An 8,077-nucleotide genomic window follows, 5' to 3' on the forward strand; every position below is an offset into this window, starting at 1 on the left:
GGGCAACAGAAAGGTTTGTACACGGTGTGAGCGGGGGCGAGAAGCCTGGCAGAAATAAAATGGGTCCCCGAACTACTAAAAGGCAGCTCCCCAAAGCAGCGGGGCTCGGGCAGCAACCTCCAGCCGAAAACCCACCGTGATTAATATGGTGCTCTTTGTTATAATGAAAAACCCATTAAGGTCAGTGGCAGCATCTCTGAGCAGCACTAAATTGGAACGATGGAGACAGTAAAGTTAAAAATGAGCCATAATATTAATGTGGCTAGTGAATTAATTGGGCAATTCCATAGGTAGTAAGTAAATCACATCGTTTACCACGGGACGTGGCGCCTGGTGGCTCTTGCTGCAGGGTGGCAGGGTGGCACCTGCTCCCGGATGGAGCTGGGGGCAGTGACATGGAGCCACAGCACCAGGGGGACCCCACTGTGCCCAGCCCCCCCAGCCTTTGCATCTTCTTGGGTGCTGCTGGGGGGTCCCTCTATAGGAGAAATGCCTCTCGCTTTGCTCTTTTAGGTGCTCCAGTCCCAAAATGCATCCACAGTGCTGGCTTACAGCTTCTCAGGGTGCTGCAGCCACAGTCCAAGGTGTCTGTCCCTCAGTCCTCAGCCACAGTCCAAGGTGTCTGTCCCCTTGTCCTGCAGCCACTGTCCAAGGTGTGTGTCCCCGGGTCCTCAGCTGCAGTCCAAGGTGTCTGTCCCCTGGTCCTGCAGCCACAGTCAAAGGTGTCTGTCCCCTGGTCCTCAGCTGCAGTCCAAGGTGTCTGTCCCCTGGTCCTGCAGCCACGGTCAAAGGTGTCTGTCCCCTGGTCCTCAGCTGCAGTCCAAGGCGTCTGTCCCCTGGTCCTCAGCTGCAGTCCAAGGTGTCTGTCCCCTGGTCCTGCAGCCATGGTCCAAGGTGTCTGCCTCCCTTGGCTGTCGCACACACGAGGCTTTAAGCATGCTGCTGGTAGATTTACAGATGGTCTCTTCCCCCGGTTTGGGTGGGTGTCTCAGGAAAGGCTTCCTTGCCTTCGGGAGACACGCAGAGCACCATCGCACAGCCTTTAGCTGGCTCCTGCTGCTGTTGTGTCTTGGACTGGGACCGCTGTGGGGGCTGAGGGCAGCGACTTACCTCAGAGCAAAGCATTTGCATGCATGTTGGTCAGGCTGCTGGCTCCCTCCCCACTTCCAACATCCCGGACAGCAAAGAGAAAAAGGGAAAAATCACATATAAAAGGAAATTGCTCATTAGTCTGTGGCTGATTACATAGAACCGTCTCCGCTTCAGACCATCCCATTTTCTCTAGCATTTGCCAGATGAGAGGACACATACCTCCTCTGATCAACTAGCCACATGTGGCCTCAGCTGAAGGGAGGTTTCAGTAATTTGCCTATTCATCATTCACTGTTTATCTTAAGTTCACATTGGCATCGGGAACTCCAGAGACATCCTCGATTTAAGTTAAGAAACTTCATCATTATGACAAAACTGCTCGGGGAGTTGGACTTCATGTTGGAGATGCACGTGGCCATGTGGCACCCTGGCAGTCTGTAGCCACAGCAGATTATTCAAAGCTGACAAAGCTTTTGGAGAGAACAGAACAAGATAAATTCATGGTAGCTGTTCTGATGGAGCCGCTCAGAAAGTTATTACCGAAGACACATGCTTCTCCTTGCTCACAGCCCATGAAAAATCCCGCTTCTCCGAGCTCAGGGGGACGTCTACCTCATTTCTGCTGTTGTGACTCCCTCGTCAACAGAAGTTATTAACAGCGCCAGAAAATTGTATCCAAATGCTAGTTTCATCTTGATAAATAACAATTTCATGTCTCTGTTCTACTAGATGACTACACGGTTTTATTTCAAACACTTGACTTCTTCAGAAATGCTTCCCCATGCACAAGGCTTAGCTCAACTTTGGAATATGCGCTGAGCAGTTTTTGTTTCCACCAGGCTTTGAATATCTGAAATGCGAAGACCAAACCCGTAATCCCGCACGATCATAAGTCACCGCTCCCAATAAAGAGCTACTTCCTATTGGGAGTGCTAAAGTGTAATTGAAAGCTACTTGTGTATCGGTGTCACACCGAAAACCATTTGATTAAAAGTAGTTTAAGGGTTGTTAAGATCTGAAGGAATACTGTAAAGCTCCTCTTGGATGCAAGAAAGGAAACCAAGAGGATAACTTGGGGAGCGAGGGGTCGTTGTGTCACTCTGCCCTGCAGTAACCACCCCACTCCCCCCCCGGTGCCCATCACCCAAATCTGCCGCAGGGGTGCTGTTATTGGGTTCCACGTTGGTGGCAGCAGATGGATGCTCGGGGTGATGCAGGCGCTCCCTCGGCAGCCGTTAATTGCCAGCCTGCTTAGTTAGAAGTGGGTAATTATGGGATGACTGCGCCTGAGCTGTGGGGGAAGGAGGTGGACGAGGCCAGCCTGGTTTCTCCAGGAGGTGTGGATGTCGTGCTGCAGGTGTGCGGATCCGTTGCAGGGCAGACGGACGAACGGACACGCCGGGTTCCTCCAGCAGCAGCGATAAGCCCTTTGGCGTGGGGAGAGGCACCAGGTCTCCCTTCAAGGGACTGCAGGGCCCGAATTTCACCATGGCCATGAACTCGATGGTGGGAAACCCTGCAGGGAGAAGACAATTTTTGGTAAAAATTGCTGCATTGTGCTGGGATTGTGTGAAGAGAATAACCAGTTGATTATCATTGTTTAGGTAACCTGAAACATTTTATATTAACCTATAAAAAAAACTGCTGAATCAGTTCAGTTTGGTATCACATAGGCTCCTGCGGTATTTTACTCTGTCACCTGATGTACGTATTAATGTTGTTTACTTATGAAAGCAAGGAAAGACAGAATTCGCATTACTCCTGAATGCAACTAATCAAGAAGGAATCCATTAAACTGAAGAATTTCAACACAGTTAATTTTTCTTTGATTGTCATTAAATGTCCCATTGATGGCCCTTGCAATTAATGGCGCTGTGACGCTGCGAGCATCATTTTCCCTCGTCCTCTGAGACCAGGTACAGCCGCAGCATCCCAGCGATGGGAGGATGGATGCCCTGGTCTCTCAGATGTGCTGAGGTTTTTGGGGAGATCCTGAGGCTCAGAAGATGGGGGGTTAGCCTGGTCCTTTCTCAGGGATGTCTCCATGCAGCCCTAGCTGCTTCCCCTGCATCTTGAGCTCAGCCCCTGGCTCTCACACGTACAGTCAAGCTGTGAATGGCTCCTGGGTCCTTTTAGAAAAAAAGCAGCTATATAAAAGATCAATAAAATAAATAAAATGAACCAAAGTCAGTGCGATTGCCCATCTCTGCCCCAAACAGAATGAAGCAGTGGAAAGCTCTGCAAGTCTATGAATTTTGGGGTTCATCAGCTGAAATGTGGGGTGGCAGCTGCTGCTGTGGGCTGGCTCCCCTCCAGATGCTCGCCAGCACCCAGTGGGGCCCTGGGGGTGCCCAGCCCAGGCTGGGAGGATCCATTGCCACCAGCTCTGCTTCCACCTGGGGCACCAGGTGGTCCCCATGAGCAAAGGTGATGGGAATCAATGCTGCTCAGCTGCTCCCGCCTGGCAGGGTTATATGGGAGATGGGACGGGTGCAGGAGGGTTTGGGCTGTGCTGCTGGTGGAGGTGGGCTGCAGGGCTCTGAGCAGCTTTAGGAGCATGGCGTGCTGAGGATCAGTGAGAGGAAACTGGGACAAATGGAGATGAAAAAGGTGGGAAACAGAGCGGGGAGGAGGCTCCGGTGTGTGTGGGTGAGGTGGGAGCTGTGGGGTTGTGGCAGTGCTGTGTGTATGAACCAGCCCTGTTCCTGCAGGGGAGCAGAGCCTGTACTGGGCTGGGCAGCGTGCCCATGCTGTGATGGTGGTGGGGGATCTCCTCCTCTTCCTCCTTCTCCTCCTCCTCTCCAGCTTCCTCTCTGCCTCAGCCATGTGTGATCGCAGATGGGCTGCAAAGGGGGTGTGGCAGGGAGAGGAAAAGCATATTGGTGATGATGTACCATGGCACGCCCCGCTCGCCTGCCTGCAAGAGCAGGCGGGCAACTGGGGGCCATGGGCACTGTGCTCCTGCCGTGCTGCCGGCCCTCCTCCTGCCCGCGAGTGGCTTCCAGAGGCAGCCACGTCCTGAGGCTGCTGCCTGCCTGGTGGCGAGCTGAAGGGTTCTCAGTGCTCCAGGGCTGTGGCTGGTGGCACCGGGAGCTGCTGCAGGCTGTCCCAGCAGCTGCTGTCCCATGGTGACTGGGAGCCCTGTCAAAATCTGAGGGACTGAGCCCTTGCCCTGTTGCAAGGTGCCCGAGTCCCAGTGTGCTGATGTCTGGATGGGGCTGTCCCAGTGCCCAGCCTGGGGTTTGCCTGAGGGCCAGCTCGCACCCTGCGTGGTGCTGGGCCCCCAGTACCATGGCTGGTCCCATGCTGTGCCCTGCAAGCTTGCTGCCTCCTCACCCTGCAGCTGGGCTGGCTGCAGCACGGCTCTTCCCTCAGCTGGGTGACTCTTTGCCTTTGGGACCAGGATTGCGTGCTTTGGCCGTGTGAGCCTGCCCTTGCCTTCTGCCCCATGTACCCCCCCCGGCCCACCTGCAGTGGGGCTGAGCCCAGGCTTTGGGGCAGCCCAGATGTGCAGAAAGCATCTGCATTGCCTCCTCTCAGGTCGTGCCTCTCTTTCTCCTCTTTCCTTCCACCTGCTGAGGCTTTCATTCTTTTTCCCCCCTAACATTAAGGCTTGAAGCTCACCCTCTTTCTCCCCTTGCTATACCTGGCAGGGAATTTTTTTTCCTCCCTCCCTTCCAAGGTACTTCCCTTCTGTTGGATTTTTCCCTCCTTTGCTTTGCTCCTGCTCTCCCTCCTGGTTCCTCCTACCTCCTCCTTGTTCTTTCCCTTTCTGTTCCACCTGCCACAATCTCCTCCTGTTGCACCCCCAGCATCATCCCTGCTCCCTGGCTGTCTCGGCTCTGTGGCAGGAGGGGGCTGCAGCCCTTGGGAAGGGAGATGCAGCCCCTGCCCCGTGCTGCTCTGCCTGGCCCTGGGCTCTGCACCCCAGGTCTGACGCTGGTGAGGTCCTGGCTGGCGAGTGGAAATTTGCAGGAGAACCTGCTTAACTTTGCTGTCAGCTCTGGTGATTGGTTTCTGCCTTTTTACATTTTTTCTTTGTCCTGTGAGAAACTGCTCGCTAAAGAAAGCACATTTTTCTTGCTTACTGGGAGTTCCTGTTTGTCATTTTTATAAATCAGTGTTTATTGGCCTAATTATTGTAAATGCAGAGCCCAATAAAGGTGACTGTGATTGCAATATCTGATAATGAATTTTATAACAAACCTGCTGAGCCTGAAAGCTGCCAGCAGGAAAGACATTATGTCAGGTTAATGACAGAGAGGAGAAATCCTCCCCACTAAGCTTTTTTTCCAAAGCGTGAGGGATCTCTGGTGGAAGCTGCTAGGGGTCCTGCTGGGCTGGAGCACCTCAGGCTGGTGGGGTCTGGCCCTCCAGTGCTGCTCCCCAAAGCTTTTGGGGCTCCTTCGCTGCTGTCCTAGCCTTGCCCTGGTGGGGGGATGTGTTGGGCATGCTGGAGGGAGGGCTGTGAGGAGGCTCAGGCCCTGCTCTAGGTGTGCAGACATCAGGCAGCAGCACCCAGAGGTGCTCACCTCCCTGCTCCCACTCCCCCATGGACTTAATCCCACCACGCGGGTGCTGAGGCACAGGGAAAGCAGCTTAAATAGCACCTAAAGCTAGTTCGACTCTGACTGCTGTAAATAGATTAATTTAAAAAAAATCAATTGAGCTTTGCAGGGGCAGGTTTTCCAACAGAGATGCTGGCGCCTGCTTTAACCTCATGCCCTTACATGTGCCCTGGGGGGGGGCAGAATCTCCTCCCTGCCTCCAGCCCAGCCTGAAGAGGGGGGGAAGCCCCCACTGGGGCTGCCCTTCGGTCACCCTTGCCCACCTCCTGCCTGTGGTGTCTGCTGAGGGGGTGCAGGTGAAGTGTCTCTTTGCTCCTGCAAGGCTCTGATGAGGGGTGTGTGTGTGGGATTTATGGGCTGCTTGTGGGGTGCCTAGGCAGCCCACTGCAATGCTGTTATCCCACAGCATCACAAGTGCCAGGGACCAGTCCGATGCTTCAGCGAGGGTGGGGGACCTGGGGTTCACGGTGGTGCTTCTGCTCCAGATGTTGCCTGACCCTGGTGGCCCTGGGCTCTTGCATTGTCTTGGTCCTTCTTGATGCTTGTGAAGGTCCTGGGCAGCGGCACCTGCCCATGCCTTGCTCCCTGGGCATGGCTCTTCCCTGGGATTTGGACCCAGATTTGCATTTCAAAGCTACAAGTGTTGGGCTCTGGGCTTTCAGTCAATGCGTGGCAGCCGTCAGCTCTGCTGAGCCCAGGTCTGTGCTGCTCTGGGTCTGTCTGATCCAAGAGCCGGCTCCATCCCGCTGCAGGAACTGGGGCACCTTTCTAGACCTGGATTAGACCCCAAGCGTGGCTTCACGCTGCTTTGAACCTGCTTGAAGGGTTTGATTTAGTTCATTCACCAGCAGCAGGAAGAAGGGAAAGAATGAAGACTAGAAGAGAACATGTTTTCTCTTAAATAATGCAAAGAAACACGGGGGAGGAGGTTGTACAAATGTGATTTAGTCCTTTGCCCCATGTTTGCCATGGCTCACCAGCGTACCCCAGCTGTGTCTCACAGGGCCGAGGGAATTGCTTGCCCTCTGTAATGTGCAGATGCTCGCCCTGAGCCTTCTCTCCCAAACCGCCAGCAAGGGGCTGGAACTGCTTTTTTTTTTTTTCTATCTTTAATATTTGGTTGGCAGCTGCTGTGTTTGACACTACTCAATGTGAGAGAAAATTGGATTAACTGAAACATATTTACTGGGATAAGCAGGCAAAAAAAAAAAGTGCCCAGGGGTTGTTTGCAGAAACCGGCATCTGTGGAAGGTGGCTGATCCCCTCAAGGGGCTGCAGGTGCATGGGGCAGGGCAAACCCTGGCCTTGCTCAGGGGCTGGGGTGGAAAGGGGTAATTGGGGAGGACCACAAAGCCTGCACCAGGTGCCCCCCCAGCCCTTCCCCAGCAGGATCTCCCTGGCGGCTGTGTGACCCAGTGATTTATTGGCATTATCCGCCACACACCCGAGAATGCTTGTCTTCAGCAGATAATGCCTTCAGCAGTGCAGTCAATAAGGAGACATGGATACCTTGGGAAAATTTGCAGAGGAATTTTGGGGATGGCTTCTGTTTGGATAAATGGGTCCCAAGCACTGTGCATTCATCATGCTGCAGGCAAAGCAAGCCGTGGTTTGGGTTCCTGCACCAGCCGTACCTGAGCAGCATGCCATCTCTGCACCAGGCAAGGACCCTCCCTTGCCCAGGAGGGGATGAGGGCACAGGAGAGATGCAGAGAGAAGTCCTTGCTGCTGGAGACAAAAAGTTGGAGGCAGAAGGCTGGTGTCCGTGGTTTCCCCTGCCTGGTGCTCAGCTAGCTGGTGAGAGCATTGCCAGGGCAATATCCTGCCCTGCGCAGCCCAAGGAGGACTATGGCTTCATTAATCTCATGTCATCTCCTCCTCAGCTGATCCAGTTTCAATATTGCAGAAATAACTTCTCACTGCTCCCCGAGGAGGAGCAGACTTCAGAGGCCAGGGGAGCTCTTCCCTCTCCTCCTTGCTCGCAGTGGGCTGCGATCCCTAAAGCTGCCAGAAGGTTTGCAAAGTCTTTGATTCTTTCTAACTCTTACAGTCAGGGATGCAGAAAAAGCAGCTCACGCAAAAAAAACCCCAGTTATTATTATCATCAAACCCTTCAAAATCCCAGGGCAACTTAGCAAGGTCTAGATGAAGAAGTCACGTCCCCATCCCAGACATGAAAATGTCACATCGCATTGGCCGATGCCAGCAGATGCTGTCAAGCAAGTGACGTTGCGGATCATTCCCCATTCTCTTTGTGTACCCGGCTTCCTTGGATGCTTGGCTTGCTTCTCCCCCGAGTTACTAGCCAGACCACATGCTGCTCCCTCTGCTTGTGCCATCCCCGTGGCGTGGTCCCTCCGGCTCTTGTCCAGGCAGGAGCGTTCGTGGGGTGCTGATTTGCGGAGCCTCATTAGCGG

This window comes from Egretta garzetta, unplaced genomic scaffold, assembly GCF_000687185.1.
Source record: "Egretta garzetta isolate BGI_Z169 unplaced genomic scaffold, ASM68718v1 scaffold220, whole genome shotgun sequence".
Taxonomy (NCBI): domain Eukaryota; kingdom Metazoa; phylum Chordata; class Aves; order Pelecaniformes; family Ardeidae; genus Egretta; species Egretta garzetta.